Here is a 19,318-nt window from a genome sequence, read left to right as displayed (position 1 = left end):
TATATGTGTGTATATATATGTGTGTGTGTACTCACATATATGCACACATACACACACACACACACACACATATATATATATATATATATATATATATACCTGAAAGCTTTCATCTGAATTCATCTCCCCAGCTGAGGAATATGGACAGATTTGGCCATCAATTTGCACCCTGAAGCATAAGACGCGATGATCTTTCTTTTCATTTGCATAACTGCGATTCATCATCATCCAGCCCTATATTTGACTCAACAAAATAGCATTGCACCATTAGGATTTCAGCATGTCTATTCTTGCAGTGGCTGTTTTGAATTGTGCCTTTTAGAAACAACCACTTAAAGGGAAAAAAAAATCATTACTAAGGTATATGTACTTGGCTTGGTTTTAGAATCTAAGCTTTTCTGAGTTTGTTTTCCTGCTGCTCTTTCATACAGGGAGGGAATGGCTGAAAGTGGTCCCTCTAGACCAAGGTAGCTGATGGAATCCTCAACCTTGTGATCCCTGCTCTTTACTCCCCACCTCTAGTAAATGGACTACAGAAAGCATTCTCATCTTCTCGTTATCATCATTAATGCTGCAATTTTCTGGCATCTAATATATGCCTGGAAACCCTGGTCGTGTAGTGGCCAAGGGCTATGGCTGCTAACCAAAAGGTTGGCAGTTTGAATCCACCCTGGTCGTGTAGTGGCCAAGGGCTATGGCTGCTAACCAAAAGGTTGGCAGTTTGAATCCACTAGGTGCTCCTTGGAAGCCCTATGGGGGCAGTTCTACCCTGTCCATCAGGGTCGCTATGAGTCAGAATCGACTTGACAGCAATGGGTAATATATGCTCATCACGCTAAGTGTTTTCCATGTTATTGCCAGTGCTGTTTCTGTTACAAAAAAATTCAAGAATACATTTTTCCCATCCCTGAAATACTGCTCAATTTAATATTATACTTAATAATTAAATGTAAGGAATCCCTGGGTGGTGCAAACAGTTAACACACTTAGCTGTTAACCAAAAGGCTGGAGGTTCAATCTACCCAGAGGTGCCTTGGAAGAAAGGCCTGCGACCTACTCTGAACTATCAGCCACTGAAAACCCTGTGGAGCACGGTTCTACTCGGACACACACAGGGTCACCATGAGTCAGAGCTGACTCAACGCCAACAGGTGTCTGTTTTGTTTTATTAAATGTAACTTTAGAGATAACTGCTTAATTTTTTCATCTGAAAAATAACAGTTTAAGAGATCTGATGTTAAATTTCATAATATACTTATATTCTCGTACACGAAATAGAAAAGTATAACCTATAAGAATGCCATCTCTACCTCTGTTCCTTTTCCTGTTGGAGAATAATGGATACATTTGTCATACAGCATAAGGAGGCCCGGGAAGAGGAGAGAGATTATTTTACATGCCAGCAAAAGAGTCCTATTTAGCTCCTCCCATCACTGTCCCCATCCTACTCCCAAGCCCCGAGGAGTCCGGGAGAACCAGAGGTAGAGTTACCCATGAATAAATACTAGCCAAGCTGCCTCTCCCTCTCTTTCCTCTGTCACAGCATTTGCCTAGGGGTATCGACTGGAGAATCAGCCACACCTCACAGGAGGCTCCCAGGGAATGCAAAGCAAATGGCAAAGGGTCCAGAAAAATGAAATTGCATCAGCTGTATGGGGAGAGAGGCACCTAAGAACACACATATTGTTGGGTTTATTATTATTTTATTATTTAATTTATTTTTTAATTATTGGATTTAAACTTTTTAAAATCTTATTTTTGGATTTAACATTAAGTCTCATTGTAGCAGTTCATGTCTGCTACCAACCAGGTTCAAGAATGCCACTGCAGCCTGGTAAGTATGAAAGAAAGGCTACAAAGCAGTCTGTAGCAACAGCTCTGGTCACCTCAATCTTTCCAACAATGCTTCAAAAAAACCAGTAGCCATCAAGTCGATTCTGACTCATGGCAATTCCACGTGCGTCAGAGCAGAACTGTAGTCCACAGGGTTTTCAACGGCGGTTTTTTCAGATGTAGATTGCCACGACTTTCTTCCAAGGAGACTCTGGGTGGACTCAAGCTGCCAACCTTTCTGCTAGCAGTCGAGGGTGTTAACTGTTTGAATCACTCAGGGACTCCAATACTGCATCAAGGTTGGTATTATTATGCCCACTTCGCTGCACAGAGTCTAGATTCAAGCCCAAACCAGCACACTCCTCTAAAATACACAGTCTCCCCCAAAGACTCTGAGAGGCAGGGAAAGAACACATCTGCTAGGCCTAAATGTCAGTGTTGGGACAACTGCAGGAAAGTCACTAATGAAAGCCATGTCCCTAGGGTTCCTGGCTTGCCCAAGGCAAGTGATGACTTTACCTTCAATAGGCTCCGCTTTCTCTTGGAAGCTTTCCCCTCAACAGACTCTGTTTTCTCTCAGAAGCTACAAAGCTACAGTTGCAGGAGACACAAGATTCAGCCCGTGGTACCTCACGCTATTGGCCCCAATCCTTCACCACACCCTGTGTTCATGCTCTTTGTCAACAGACTCAGAAGCTCCCCCCCACCAAAGGGGAGTAGTATAACTCTGGGCTTGGCCATCTGACTCGCTTGGCCAGTGGGAGTCTAGGCCTTAGGAAGTCCTGAAGATTTCCACCTGCCTCCTTGCAGTTATGCTATTGCTACGGTAAAAGTTGCCCCAAGGTAGCTGCCTCAAGCTCCCAAGGTTAGCAGAGGTGAGCCCGAACTGCCGCCCCAGCCAGGCCCAGAGCTTGAAGCACAGCTGCTCAGCCAAGCCCAACCTAGATCAGCCAGCCCAACCAAACCACAGCTGCAGTAACAACAACAAATACTGTTTTAAGCCACTGTGTTTTAAAGCGTTTTTTATGCCACATTAATATGCCACTGCTTAACTGATACAGAGTCAAAGGAGACTGCTCATAGAAAACAGGATCGACCCCCAAAAAACCCCACGCATCTGTCAGTTCATCGTACTGTGGGGGCTTGCATGTTGCTGTGATGCTGGAAGCTATGCCACCAATATTCAAATACCAGCGGGGTCACCCATGGTGGACAGGTTTCGGCTGAGCTTCCAGACAAAGACAGACTAGAAAGAAGAACCTGGCAGTCTAATTCTGAAAAAAAAATTAGCCAGTGAAAACCTTATGAGTAGCAGCAGAACACTGACTGATACAGTGCCAGAAGATGAACCCCATCTGGGGAAGAACCGCCTCTTCAAAGTAAAGTCTGCCTTAATGACATGGATGGAGTTAAGTCTTCAGGACCTTCATTTGCTGATGCACCACGACTCAAAATGTGAATAGCTACAAATATCTATTAATAAGAGGAACATGGAATGTACAAAGTATGAATATAGGAAAATTGGAAACAATCAAAAATGAAATGGAATGTATAAACATCGATATCCTAGGCATGAGTGAGCTGAAATGGACTGGTATTGGCCATTCTGAATCAAACAATCATATGGTCTACTATGCTGGGAAAGACAAATGGAAGAGGAATGGAGTTGTGTTCATCATCAAATGAACATTTTAAGATTATCCTAAGTACAATGCTGTCAGTGACAGGATAATATCCATACACCTAGGTGGAAGACCAGTTAATATGACAATTATTCAAATTTACATACCAACCACTAAAGCCAAAAATGAAGAAATTGAAGATTTTTACCAACTTCTGCAGTCTGTAATTGACCAAACATGAAATCAAAATACATTGATAATTCCCGGTGATTGGGATGTGAAAGCTGGAAACAAAGAAGAAGGACTGGTAGTTGGAAAAATACGGCCTTGGTGATAGAAACGAAGCTGGAGATCGCGTGATAGAATTTTGCACGACCAACAACCTCTTCATCGCAAGTACCTTTTTTCAACAACATAAATGACAACTATACACGTGGACCTCGCCAGACGCAATACACAGAAACCGAATCGACTACATCTGTGGAAAGAGATGATGGCAAAGCTCAATATCATCAGTCAGAACAATGGCAGGAGCCGACTGTGGAAGAGAACATCAATCACTCATATGCAAGTTAAAATTCAAGTTGAAGAAAACTACAAGTCCATGAGAACCTAAGTATGACCTTGAGTATATCCCACCTGAATTTAGGGACTCTCTCAAGAATAGATTTGACACGCTGAACACTAATGACCAAAGACCAGAGGAGTTGTGGAATTACATCAAGGACATCATACATGAAGAAAGCAAGAGGTCATTAAAAAGACAGGTAAGAAAGAAAAGACCAGGGAGGATGTCAGAAGAGACTCTGAAACTTGCTCTTGAACGTAGAGTAGCTAAAGCAAAAGGAAGAAATGATGAAGTGAAAGACCAGAAGATTTCAAAGGGCAGCCAGAGAAGACAATGTAAAGTATTATAAAGAAACGTGCAAAGACCTAGAGATAGAAAACCAAAAGGGAAGAACACGCTTGGCATTTCTCAAGCAGAAAAAGAGCTAAAGAAAAAAAATTCAAGCCTCGAGTTGGAATAGTGAAGGTTTTATGGGCGGGGGAATACTAAATGATGCAGGGAGCATCAAAAGAAGATGCAAGGAATGCACACAGACCCTGTACTAAAAAGAACTGGTTGACATTTAACCATTTCAGGAGGTAGCAATGATCAAGAGCTGACGGTACTGAAGGAAGAAGTCCAAGCTGCAGTGAAAGCACATGCAAAAAACAAAGGCTCTGGGGATTAAGGGAACACCAACCGAGACGGTTCAACAAACAGACGCAGCACTGGAAGCGCTCACTCGTCTTTGCCAAGAAATTTGGAAGACAGCTACCTGGCCGACAAACTGGAAGAGATCTATATCTGTACCCATTCCAAAGAAAGGTGATCCAACAAAATGCAGAAATTATCGAACAAAATCATTAATATCACATACAAGGAAAATTTTGCTGAAGATCATTCAAAAGCAGTTGCAGCAGTACCTCGGCAGGGAACTGCCAGAAATTCAAGCTGGATTCAGACGAGGACATGGAGCCAGGGGTATCACTGCTGGTGTCAGACGGATCGTGGCTGAAGGCGGAGAATACCAGAAGGGTGTTTACCTATGTTTTACTGCCTATGCTAAGGCATTCGACTGTGTGAATCATAACAAATTACGGATCACATTGCAAAGAATGGGAATGCCAGAACATTAACCGTGCTCATAAGGAACCTGCACTTAGACCAAGAGGCAGTAGTTCAAGCAGAACAAGGGGATATTGTGTGGTTTAAAGTTAGGAAAACTGTGAGTCAGGGTTGTATCCTTTCACCACACTTATTCAATCTGTATCCTGAGCAAAATAATCCGAGAAGCTGGACTACATGAAGAAGAACGTGGCATCAGGATTGGAGGAAGACTCATTAACAACCTGTGATATGCAGATGACACAACATTGCTTGCTGAAAGTGAAGAGGACTTGAAGCACTTATTGATGAAGTTCAAAGGCTACAGCCTTCAGTATGGATTATACTTCAACACGAAGAAAACAAAAATTCTCACAACTGGGCCAATAAGCGACATCATGACAAACGGAGAAAAGGTTGAAGTTGTCACGGATTTCATTTTACTTGTATCCACAATCAATGGCCATGGAAGCAGCAGTCAAGGAATCAAACAATGCACTGCATTTGGGCAAATCTGTTGCAAAAGACCTCTTTAAAGTCTTAAAAAGGAAAGATGTCACTTTAAGAAATAAGGTGCACCTGACCCAAGCCATGGTGTTTTCAGTAGCCTCCTATACATGTGAAAGCTGGACAATGAATAAAGGCCAAAGAAGAACTGATGTCTTTGAATTACAGTGTTGGTAAAGAATATTGCCTATACCATGGACTGCCAGAAGAATGAATAAATCTATCTTGGAAGAGGAAACCCTGGTGGTGTAGTGGTTAAGAATTCGGCTGCTAAAAAAAAAGGTCAGCTGTTCAAATCAACCAGGCACTCCTTGGAGACCTTGTAGGGCAGTTCTACTCAGTCCCATAGGGTCGCTATGAGTCGGAATCAACTCAATGGTAATGGGTTTTTTGGCATCTTGGAAGAAGCACAACCAGAATGCTCCTTAGAAGCAAGGATGAGGAGACTTCATCTCACATACTTTGCACATGTTATCAGGAGGGACCAGTCCCTGGAGAAGGACATCATGCTTGGTAAAGTACAGGGTCGGCAAAAAAAAAAAAAAAAAAAGGAAGACCCTCAACGAGATGGACTGACACAGTGGCTCTAACACTGGGCTCAGGCATAACAATGATTGTGAGGATGACGAAGGACTGGGCAGTGTTTTGTTTTATTGTACACAGGGTTGCTGTGAGTCAGAACAGACTAGAAGACACGTAGCAACAACAGCACCCCCCAAAAAATAATGATTAAATTTTAATAAGTACTTACCACATGCCTGTGGTTATAAGAGCTATAGGTGAATTTATTTAATTATTCCTAACAACCTAGAAGCCCAGTGGTACAGTGGTTAAGCACTCAGCTGCTAACCAAAAGGTCGGCAGTTTGAATCCACCAGCCGCTCCTTGGAAATTCTATGAAGCAGTTTTAATCTGTCCTATAGGGTTGCTATGAGTCATAATTGACTGAACAGCAATGAGTTTGGTTTTTTGGCTAACAACAACCCTACAAGATAGGTATGATTTTTATCCATATTTTAAAGATGAGGCAGCAGAGACAAAAGTTAAGAAACTCGCTCACAGCTGGAAGGTGGTAAAGCTGGAATTCAACCCCAAGCAACTGGATCTAGGGCCCTCGCTCATAACTTCAACGCGAAACTGCTTTGCCCTAGATACCTAACTTTTAAAATCCCAAACTCCTAGCCCACCCGACATAAAATTTTGCTGTAGGTTCCCATTCTCTCAGGGTGAAATCCAAACTACCAAGCATGTTAGTATAGTATTCAAGGCTCGTCACAGCCTAGACTAAGTTCCTGTTAACCCCTCCTCACCCCGCCCCACCCTACATTTTACCAAACCCACCAATTCTCTCATGCCTTTACACCCGCTGTACCCTCTACCTGAAATGCCCTCCCCCTCTTTTCCATCTGACCCAAGCCATGGCCTTTTCAATTGTCTCCTATGCAGCTGAAAGTGAGAATAATGAAAAAGGAAGACAGACTAATTGGTATGTTCAAACTGTGGTGTTGGTGAAGAATATTGAATATACCATGGACTGCTAAAAGAAAAGACAAATCAGTCTAAGAAATACAACCAGAAAGTTGCTTAGAAGCAAGGATGGTGAGACTTTGGCTAGCTCACTTTGGACACATCATCGGGAAAGACTAATTGCTAGAAAAGGACGTAATGTTTGGTAAAGAAGAAGGTCGGCAAAAATGAGAGTCGCCTCATACGCATAAGATGGATTGACACAAAAGCCACAAAAACGGACTCAAACATAAGATGATCATGAGGATGGCACAGGAGTGGGCAACATTTTGCTCTGTTTACATTAAGATCATCATGAGTAGGAGCCAATTCAATGGCAACTAACAACTCCTTTCCAGGCCTCCTCCAAGTCGTCCTTTAGGACACGGGCCCAGGAGCACCCCCTACAGGAATTATCCTCAACCAAGTATGTGGGGCTGTTAGTCCAGAATGTTTCCCCCAGCTCCCAGCACCATCTCTAAGGAGCACTGACCAAGTCGGCTGCTACTGTCTGCTTCACTCTTTCCTGTGCCTGGCCATGAGCCCCTTGAGGAAAAAGCCTGTGTCTAATTCATCTTCGTCAGCCAGTATCTAGCAAAGTGCCTAGTGTCATCGTGGGGACTTAACAAAAGTTTGCTAAATTAAAAAGCATGTGAAAGCAACAACAGCATGATGGAGAAATTAATATGGAGGCAAGAGATTTAAAATTTCATTTTTAAATAACAAGGCTTCATTTTTAATAAATGTTAATTAAGCAGCTCAACACCTCTGGGTCTCCAGCTACATATTCTTCAATTAAAATAGTTCTTTCACAACAGTTTTCTCTGCCAAACCTTTCCTCACAGGCCTATGTGTTAGGAGAGCACCTTAGGACCAGTAACAAAAGGCACTACATTTGCTGGAAATAGCAGGGGAAATTCAAGGCATACTCCCTAAATTTTCACTCCTGGCAACACAAAAATACTTGCACTGTGATTCCAGAAGAGATGAAGTTTGTGGCAGAGGAAGGCACATCATTAAGGAGTGAAAGGAAAAGATTCCCAAGACAGGGAACAGATGGGTGATGACTTGACATGGAATAGAAAAGGCTTATTTAACAAGAGCTAGTGTCTCCTGGAAACCCTGGTGGCATAGTGGATAAGTGCTACAGCTGCTAACCAAAGGGCTGCCAGTTCAAATCTGCCAGGCACTCCTTGGCAACTCTATGGGGCCGTTCTACTCTGTCCTATAGAGTCACTATGAGTTGGAATTGACTCGACAGCACTGGATTTGGTTTTTTGGTTTTAGTGTCTCCTGGGAGAGGCCCAACTCTCAGAATCCCAACTTGCAGCTGACAAGTGGTTATTATTGCCCTAACCTCAAAGACACACATTCAAGGTTCAGGGCTCAGTGACCAGGCACCACCTGTGGAGAGCTGATGGGGGGCCACGAGATGGAGGTTATGGCTACCCTCAAAATAGCATGTCTCCTGGAGCCATCTACAACATCGCCAGACCCCAATCTTGAAGAAAAAGGGAAACTATATTTTTTTGTTTATATCCAATAAGGGTTGTTCTTGGAGTAGAGGCTGAAATCTTATAAACACAGACTCTTTCCCCCACTGACAGCTTCACACTCATTACCCAAGTGGTGTTTCTGTTGCTGAAAGCATGTGCCTGGTGTTATGCATGACCAGAAGAGCCCCGGGAATAATGAGTGTTCCTTGATCTCTCTCACATTTAGCTTATACTAGGTATGTAAGTTCTAGACAGCTGGAATATAAGAACCAGAAGAGATCTTTGAAATCGAGCCATCTGGTGGTTTTCAAACACTTTCTGGTGACCTTTCTGCTCAAACACAAGCCCAAAGAAGCATAAACATGGGAGATGAAACTGAGGCTGCTCTCTTTTGAGGCTCAGAGCCAGGAGCCCCAATTGTTGGTATAGTAACAGCCTCTGAAATGGTTTGTAGAGGCTCAGGAATTTGCTATTTAGTCTAACCCTGAATTTTGCAGATGTGGACACCAGTTCAGAGAGGTAAAGTAAACTGTCCAAGGTCACACAGACAGGCAGTGGGAGGCCCAAGAGCAGGACTCAGGTCCCTAACTGCCAGCCCAAATGCTCTTTCCTCTATGCAGCGCTACCCCCTTTTCTAGGATGGCCCTCCAGCCCTTCCCTCCCCACTAGCATGTGCCGGGGCCACTCTCAGGCTTATACTGGGGCAAACAGTAACTTGGTAACAATAACCTTACTTATGCACTTATCCCACATAATAGGGAAAGCTCAACTATAACCACCATCCCAACCGACCCCCAACACGGTCAAGTCCTCAGAAACTCTGCAATGACCTGGAACTTTCTCAAAGGCCCCTTCCCCACACCCTTTCCTCTTCTGTTGCATTTCTTACAGCATTGAATCAAATACCTGCCTGCAATGCTGGACTTCCTCAATTTGCTGGGGTTGTCCCTACATAGTATTTGTGTTTGGTTTTAAAATGCTGCTTGCTCCACTTTTTAATTTCACTTTAGAAGCTTGCAAGGCGAGAAGCCAGCATTTAATCACAGGGACTGGAGGGGACTTTACAAACTGCTTACAAGGCACTAATAGAGTAGTTATTTTCTTATTTCCCTTTTGATTGAATTGGCTGCTGTATCATATGCAGTAAACAACGTGAACCAGAAAACATTTCTGCATCCTTATCTCGCCCCCTCACATAATCAAAAGAAAAAATGCACTGTAATAAAAAAAAAGGAAACCAGAACTTCATATTTGTTTAAAACTTAATTAAACTTGAAAGGTTTGTGGGGACAATTCATTCTATTTTGTAGCGCAAGACCATAAGGTTTGCATTCCATTTTACCAGTGGAATGACAAAAAGTAATCTGATGTTATTTTAATAGTAATAATAAATACTATAGAATAAAGCTAGAACAAAGGGTTTCTTTTTAAATAGCAAAGCAGAAATGGAAACACATGAAACACACAAGTCTGAATTGACTCATAAGAACTTTTTTAAGGTGTGTACCTACTTAATTGAGTTTGTTAATACTACTTTCATTCTTTTCTGGAAAGATTACAGTAAGCACACGGTATAACTTTATATACAATCATAGTTAATCCTTTGAAATGACAAGCTTGAAATGGATGCAGAATCCTCTACAAAGAAAGGTGAATATAAAATTAAACAGAAGAAGCAGCCTCCCCAAAGCCTTCTTGGTAACTCAGATTTGGAGTTGGATAACGTTCCTCTCCTTGTCAGTTCCATGTCATAAGCGTCTATCGTTAAGGACAATGCTGAATAGTCTTTGCAGCCAAGGCAAAGGAGGAGTCATATTGAAGATGAACATGGGAGCTAAACCAGACACAACAAATAGAGCCAGGAAGTGGGCCATACATGGATTCCTCCCGACTGGAAATGGTGTGTGTGTGTGTGTGTGTGTGTGTGTGTGTGTGTGTGTGTGTGTGTGTGTGTAATGAGTCATGATGCAAATGTATTTTTTCCAAAAGTTTGAAAGGCACTGAGCTAGGCAAACTGGTAGATTACAGAGGGACACATTTCAACTCAATGGAAAGTAAACACCTCTAACAAGTGACATTGTCCAATGATGGGGTATATCATTTTGAATGGCAGGGAATTTCCCACCCTAGAGAGAGTTCAAGCTACACTCAAAACATAGATTACATAATGGAGGGCACTCATATAAAGTATGAGAAGAACTCTGTTTTTCCTTCCCATTCTATGAGACCATCAGTGTAGATCACAAGAAATTCACTACCATCAAAGGCAAAATCAGGAGGGAAACAACTCCATTAAGACACTAGAGCAGTTGTATACAGCCTGCAATTTCATTTGGCCATTTATACTGGAGCAGCACCTCTATGAAAGGAAAGGTTTAAGTGATATTTAGATTAGGGTTTCTCAACTGTGGTGCTTTTAAAAGATACCCATCCATGCCTGGACGCCATCACATATCAACTGCAACACTAAGGCCCAGGATTTGTTGGAGATTTTTTAAACCTCTCCAGGTAAGGATAGGGAACCACCAATTTAGATGCATGCAATGTTTAAATGACATTTTACAAAGCATGGATGGAAGAAAAACAGCACCAGAAGTTTACAGGAAGATCATAAAATGAGCTAAAATATATGAAATCAGGGCTTCTGGTTTCTACTTAGGATATAGAAACCTGAAAAGAGCAACACTCTCATATAACAAAAAGCCCGATAAGCTGTGAATTTATAACTTTATTGAGCCCATTAGACAGCTGAGGTTGCAGGGAAACAAACTAGTCCAAAATCTAAGGAGAAACAGCCTGCAGAAAAAGACAAGACACAAGCACTTGCTAATCTAGAGAAGAGGCACCTGGACACTGGCTAACAAGCATCAGTAAAAGTAACAATGGGAGAATTGCAAGAGCATGCAGACAGGCAGAGTGAAAAGGGAAGACCTAATGCTGCCAGTGGAGCAGAGACTGAGAAAAGCAGTCAGGCAAACCAGCCCCAACCCTTTATACATTGTATCACTAGTGGAATTTGAAGCTGTGGTGCTTTGGGAATAACTGTAGCAATAACAAACCTCAAACCCAGTCCAGCTCCCGACTAGACTGATCAAGCCCCACACTAACCGTCTATTCATTTCCAGCACGGACAGATTACCCAATAAGCAAGGTACACACAGGATTAATTGTGTTTACTTACTACAGATTAGTAAATAAATACAACTAATCCCAAGCATACCTTGCTTACTATAAACCAGTGCAAACTGTGCTTACCGGTTAATCCGTCCTTGATTTCCAGTCATAAAAACTGGAAGTAAAAACTATTTTTCTCAATCTCTAGTGTCCTACACAAGATATTCAGATCTCAAGAAAACAGTACAAGGCATTAAAAAAAAAAAAAAAAAAAAACACCAAGAAACAAAGCAATTAACAGAAGCAAACACAGGTATGAGACACTGTTGAAACTATCAAATAACTATGATTAATATTTAAAGGACTCTAATGGACAGAGTGGACAACATGAAAGATCAGATGGTTAATTTTAATAGATAATAGCTAGAAGAATCAAATTAATATGCTTAAAAAGCAAACACAGTAACAAAGATAAAGAATGTTTTCGACAGGCTCATCTGCAGACTTGACATAGCCAAGGAAAGAATCAGTGAATCTGAAAATAGGTCGACAGAAATTATCCAAACTAAAACAAAAGTAAAGACAGAGAAGAAATAAAACTAGTAGACAGCACACAAGAGTGGTAGAACAATACCAAAAGTTCTAACCTAGGTGTAATTGGAATTTTAGAATGAGGAGAGAGAGAATAGGACAGAAGAAATATTTGAAGAAATCATGCCTGAGCCTTTTCCAAAATTGATAACAGATCTAAGAAATTTAATACCATGAAGCAGGAAAAACCAAGCATGCATACAGGCACACATGTGCACACATGCACACACACCTCCCTCCCAGGCATATATATCATATTCAAATAGCTGAAAATCAAATACAAAAAGAAAACGTTGAAGGCAGTGAGAGAAAGAAAGCAGCATTAAATACAAAGGACAAAGATATAAATTACATAAAACTTCTTGGCAGAAGGCGTGCAAGCCAGAAGACAATGAAATGGAATCTTGGAAGTGTTGAAAGAAAAAAAAAAAAAAAAGGTCAACCCAGAATTCTCCACCCAGTAAATTATCTTTCAAAAATAAAGGAGAAATAAAGATTGTCTGAGACAAAGAAAAAATGAAAGAATTCACTGCCCGAAGACCTACACTACAAGAAATGTTAAATGAAGCTCTTCAGGCAGAAGGGATATGATGCCAGACATAAATTTGGATCTGTACCAATGAAGAGTTCTGGAAATGGAAAAAATAAAGATTATTTTTTTCTTATTTTTAATCACTATAAAAGATAGCTAAATGCCTGATGAGGAATGAAAGAGGGAATATCACTACAGACCCCACAGACATTAAATAGATTAATAAAAACACAACAAATAACTCTATGCCATAAAATCAACAACTTAGGCAAAATGTGCCAATCCTCTCTGAAAGGCACAAACTACCAAGAAGAAATCAGTAACCTGAACAGCCTGTATATATTAAAGAAATTAAATTTGTAGTTAAAACACTTTTAACAAAGAAAACTTCAGGAGATGGTCTCTGTAGTAAATTCTACCAAACACTGAGGGAAGAAATAATGTAAGTTCTACATAGTCTTTTCCAAAACTACATTACAACCAGGTAGAGTTTATTCCTGGAATGGAAGGTTGGTTCAACATTTAAAAATCAAACAGTTTAATACACCATATTAACATATGTGAAAGAAGAAAAGTCATATGATCCTATAAATAGGTGGAGAAAATTCAACATTCATCCATAATATAAACCCAGAAGTGAACTAGTAATATAAGAGTAAGCTACCAAAAATGAACAAAGAAAACCTGAGTTAACAATACTTAAAGAGCAAAAGGCTGAATGTTTTCCCAACTAAGAAACAAATCAAGGATGTCCTCTTTCACCAATCCATTCAATATTGTACTGGAATTCTTAGCCAGTGCAATAAGGCAAGAAGAAGGAATAAAAGGCATCCAGGTTGGAAAGGAAGAGATAAAACCATCTCTATGAAGAAAATCCCAAAAAGCTACAAAAAAAGTGACATTAGGAAGGTCACAGAATACAATGTCTACATACACAAATCCACTGTATATATTTACATACAAGCAATGAACAGTTCTATGAGTCGGACTCGACTCGATGACAACAGGTAGTCAACAGTTGTTACTACAAATTAAAAAAAAAAAAAGTACCATTTACAATAGCACCAGGAAAAAAAAAATACGTGTGTATTAGTTGTATTTCTATCTACTAGTAACAATAACACATCCAAAAATGAAATACTTGGGCAAGATCTGGATCCTAAAAACTGCAGAATGCTGATGAAGTAAAAAAAAAACCTAAATAAATGGAGAGATATGCCTTGTTCTAAGGAGCCCTGGTAGCATCATGTTAAGTGCTCGGCTGCTACCTGAAAGGTCAGCAGTTCGAACCCATCAGCTGCTCCAAGGGAGAAAGATGTGGCAGTCTGCTTCTGTAAAAATTGACAGCCTTGGAAACCCTATGGGGCAGTTTTACTCTATCCTATAGGGTCACTATGATTTGGAATTGTCTCTACAGCAATGGGTTTGGTATTTGGTTTATACCTAATTCATGGATTAGAAGACTCAATATTGGTAAAATACAAATTCTCTCCACAGTGATCTATAGATTCAACGTAATCCCAATCCAAATCCCAGCATGATTTTTCTGTAAATATCAACAAGTTGACTCTACAATTTATTTGGAAAGGCAAAGGAACTCAAAGAGCCAAAACAAATTCAAAAAAGAACAGAGTTGAAGGACTTATACTACCTACTTACAAAACTTACTATAAAGTCACAGTAATTAAGGTGTGGAGGTGGCAACACGTAGGCAGAAAGATCAACGGAACAGAACTGAGAGACCAGGGATAACTCTTACATTTACAGCCACTTCACATTTTTCATAAAGGTGCCAAGACAATTCAGTGGGGAAAGCACTGAAAATCAATAAATGGTGCTGGAACAACTGGACTACCACAGGCCACACAAAAAAGATTCTTCACCCATTCTTCACATCCTGTATAAAAATTAACCCAAAGTTGATCACAGAGCTAAAAGACATAAAACTTCCAGAAGAAAACATACAAAATTTTTGAGATTGTAGTTTGGTAAAGAATTCTTAGATACAACCACAAAGGTTTGATCCATGAAAGAAAAAAATTGATTAACTGGACTCTGTCGAAATTTTAAAAAAACTTTGCTCTGAGAAAGATAGGTCACAGACGGAGAAATTATTTACATGTCATATTTCCAGTGGACTTGTATCCAGAGTATGTGAAGACTTCTCAAAGCACAACAATAAGAAAAGAAGCAATCCAATAAAAACAGGTAATCAAAATTACTTGCGGCTAACACTTCCCTGCTGTAAATTTTTATTTGAATTTGTCTATTCTGCCCACCTAGGCATGGGTCCAAACATGATCTCTCCCCAATTTTCATTTGTACCATATTATTTGGCCCTGGAATTTGGCTTTTGGTCTCTATTAACCTTCCATGCATTTCTACACTGGCTCAATAACGAATTTTTCAAAGAGAACAGCTAGTTTTCTTTGAACTAATTGTTTTCTTTGAACTCAGGATACAAACTTCATATAAGTCCTTAGTAAAGAGACCACTTTACCTAGCAAATAAAATTGGTTCTTTCAACACCAAAAAAAAGTGCTAACTTTCTGCAGCCTTACATTTATGTTCTCACTTTTAAAAACAAACCCTGAGCACGAACCACCACAGTTTAAATCATCATACTTCCTCCTTCACCTGCTACCTAAACGAAACAGTTCTGGAACACAATGATGAAAGAAATGACCCTTATTTTCCTTTGCTCATATTTCTTCTCTTCTCATCACATGGCACCATGCTTTTGTAAGTCATTGTAAATCATGTTTAGGAACAAGGTGAGGTGTGACACACCAACAAAGAAATTCTGCATGAAAGAAATCCCCTAAGACCAAATTATTCAATATTTAACCCTCTTCTTCCAAGTGAACATTTGTCTTTTTTTCCCAGCACCACACCGGCTCAGGTCATATTTCTCTGGGAGATTTCCAGCATTATGCACAGCTTCTCTCCAACTACTGCACTCTTTTCTTAACCTGTTTTATTTTTCTATGTAGCACATCTCACCACCTGACGGGTCAGACAAAACACAAACAACTGTCTCTTCCCAGGAGACTGTAAGCTCCCTGAGAACAGGGACTTTGTCTCTCTTGGGTACTCTTGTATCCTCAGCATCTAGAACACTGTCTAGCGCACATTAGGTGCTCAATAAATACTTACGGAATGAGTGTGTGCCCAAGGCATCTCTCTACCTCCAATGATCCTGCCCAACCTGTGGCAGTACTGCTACTGGAAACAGCAAAATCTGCTGCCCTCCACTCCCTCCTTTCTTCCATGATCAGTGCCCAGGTGTCTTTTTTTTTAATTGTCTTATTGTGGTAAAAATATGTGTAACAAAACACTTGCCAATTCAGCATTTTTCAGAAGTGCAATGCAGCGACAGTAGTTGCATTCATCATGTTGTGCAACTGAACCGTCACCACTGTTTCCAAATTATTCCACCACCATTAACAGAAACACAGTACCTCCCTAAGCCAAGACTCCCCTTTTCCCGTTCCCTACCACCCCTGGCAACTACTAATAAGCTGTGGTCTCTACACATTTGCCTATTTTATATAAGTGGGGTCATACAATATCTGTCCTTTTGTGTGACCAGATGTGTTTGTCAATATTTCTGATTACTACAGAGTGTGGAAGAAGGATTATGGTTAAGTACCACCCCTTGATTACCCAACCTAACTCTAAATGTCCACCAATGTCCACCATATCAAACTGAAATGAAAAGCAGCACTCCCCTCACACTTCAAAGGAAAACAGGCTAAGCAGTTTAAAGGCAGCAGATGGTGGAAACTGGTTTCCCACTAAACACAACTACTAAAGCAGTCACTCATGGGACTTCTTTTCCAGAAAATTGTTTTCTAGTCTAGCATCTATCACAAAATGCATCTTCACCAAGCCCCAGCCTATTAGTTTGTAGACATGATTTAGAGCAAGAGCTCTCAAAGGAAGGCATGAGAGAAAGTGAAATGGGGAGGAACAGTGGGGAACAGTGGGGAGTAGCAGCACAGCAGAGCCATTTGAGAGGCGTTTTCAAACTACACGTGGCACCTCCCTGAACCCCACCCCACCGCACCCCACCCTTGAGAATTATCACCATAGAGTGAGGCACTATTGCTGTGATTAATGGGAGTACGTCATATGCCCCAGAGGTGTTGGAACAGAAAAAAAAAAAGTTTTCTGTTCCAGGTTTTGAGTGTAAGCTTTTTGAGGAATGTGACCAAGACTTATATTTCTTGTGATAGCCAGAGCAGTATCTAACACAGAGGACTCCTGTCTCTACCTGCTTCTCCAGTCTCAGCTGCTGCGTCGCCTTCCCTCGGCCATACCCTATACTGCTCCTGTTATACTGAACTTCTCTTGATTTCCCATATGTGCTGTGCCTTTCATTGCCTGTCACCTGTGGGAGACGTAGTGGGCTGCCTACCCTGACAGACCAACAGTCAGTCTCACTTTCTTTCTCCCTAAGAGATCTCCGATTTTTTTCAGACCAATGTACTCAGGGAAAGTGAGCCCCTCCCCCAGCTTCAGAAGATTGTTTAGTCAAAGCAATCGCAGCCGCCCTCTCCTCCTTTGCCAGTGATTGGTTTAGGGCTGGGCATGCGACCATTCCAGCCAATGGCACAGGGGGTTTCTGGGAAATTTTTCCTTCATTTTCTAAAGAAACACAGAGAAGCAAGCCCTCTCCCTCCCTTTCTGTTTTGGGTGTCGTCATGGGAAGGCATGATGGAGTTCTAGTTACCCTGCGGGGGCGGGAAAGCCGAGAGAATCTTCAATAAGACAACCTAAGACTATGATCACTTTGAACTATCTACCTCCAGGTATCTTACAGTAAGACAGTAAAGTAACCTAAATAATGTTACTTATAGCAGAAAGTAGCTTAACTGATACCCTACCACATGGCCTGGGAAGTCCCTCCACTTTTTTTTCCTTGAGTGGCCCTACTAATCTCCAAGAGGAAGCTCAACTATAGTTTCCTTTGGGGAGTCTTCACTCTCTCCACAGACAGTTTAACACTCCCAGACACTGTTATCTGCCTGTCCAACGAAACTGTGAGCTTCTCAAAAGCAAGCACTTTAGCCCTTGGCAGAGGCACTGACATATATTGGGCATTCATTAAATGTTGAATAAATGAACAAACAGCAAAACAATGGATGAAAGGATGGCACGTACAGGATGCCTTCCATGCCCTGGAAAAATAGGTGACTGACGACAGAAAATTGCACCAAGGCTGTCTACACTCCACTGCTGACTTCTCTCAGGCGCTGGGGAGCAAAGGCAGAGCTAGTGCAATAGACATGTCTTATTTTTGTCTGCCCCTCCTCCATCCCCTGTAGCTTGGGTGGGAGTATCAATCACAGTGGCTGACCTAATCCCCAGGCACTGGTGGGCAACGCGCCCACAACTACCATGGACACCAATTCCCTGTCCACTTGGCTTGGTTCTCCTTGGGTCCAGTACCATTGGTAAGATTTCCTATAGGGATGGAGGAAATAGAAAAAAAAGATCTCTTTTCTCTTTCTCTCTCCCCCTCTCCCTTCCCAACACTCCCCCTCTCTCTGAGCACATAAGCCTGAAGGTGCCAGTGCTATTTATCACCCCATGCTAAGAACCAGTCAACACAAGGAAAAAGAGCCAAGATATATATGAGAGAGAATGAGCCCCAGAGACCTCATGTGAGCCCCTGGATCTACCTATGCCTGAAGCTAACAACCCTCAGCCTTTGCATTTATGTGACCCAACGAATTCCCATATTGTATATGGAGACTTTCAAGAGACCAAACCAAACCCAAAGAAAAGAATTCTGACAAATGCAGCCAATAAAGATGGGAGCAGGCTGATAACGCCCCTTTGATCTGCAGGGCCTACACACTGGCACTTCTCAATCTTGGCCTCTAGGACAGTGTCACTGAGTCTGCCTGGAGATGGGTTGACCATGACCAAGTCAGAGGGGTGAAGAACACTCTCCACTCCCATCCCAACCCACACACCACCACCAATTTTTTCCTGCTAAAGGAGGGCAGGCGTCTCTGGGTGGTGTAAAAGGTTAATGCAATCGTCTGCTAACCAAAAGGCTGGAGGTTCTAGTCCAGCCAGAGGGACCTGAGAAGAAAGGCCTGGCAATCCACCTCTGAAAAATGAGTCAGTGAAAACCCTGTGGAGCACAGTTCTGCTCTGACACACATGAGGTCGCCATGAGTCAAGGTGACTAGATGGCAACTGATTTCTAAAGGAGGATAGCCTGAGCATCCTGGGTCTCCCTTCTGTTCAGAAATTTGTGGGGACTTCAGGGAAGCATAACGTGTTACTTTAACACAGAAGAAAAAACCGAGAAAACCTTTACCCAACAGTGTGTTACGTACTTTATGAACGTCAAATAATTTACAGCTATTGTAATGACTATTAACACCCATTTTACCTTTAAGGAAATTTAGGCTCAGAGAAGTTAAGCAACTTGCTCATGGTCACACAG

The 19,318-nt window shown here is 41.5% G+C and overlaps 1 protein-coding gene across 5 annotated transcripts in view; it reads right to left on the bottom strand.

Moving 5' to 3' along the window:
* Positions 1-19,318, bottom strand: part of LYPD6B (LY6/PLAUR domain containing 6B) — a 232,434-nt gene that overhangs the window by 212,352 nt on the left and 764 nt on the right. The window lies entirely within an intron of this gene.

Source organism: Elephas maximus, chromosome 6 (assembly GCF_024166365.1).
Source record: "Elephas maximus indicus isolate mEleMax1 chromosome 6, mEleMax1 primary haplotype, whole genome shotgun sequence".
Lineage (NCBI taxonomy): Eukaryota > Metazoa > Chordata > Mammalia > Proboscidea > Elephantidae > Elephas > Elephas maximus.
The sequence above is the reverse complement of the archived record's forward strand: the minus strand, read 5'-3'. Positions and strand labels throughout refer to the sequence as shown.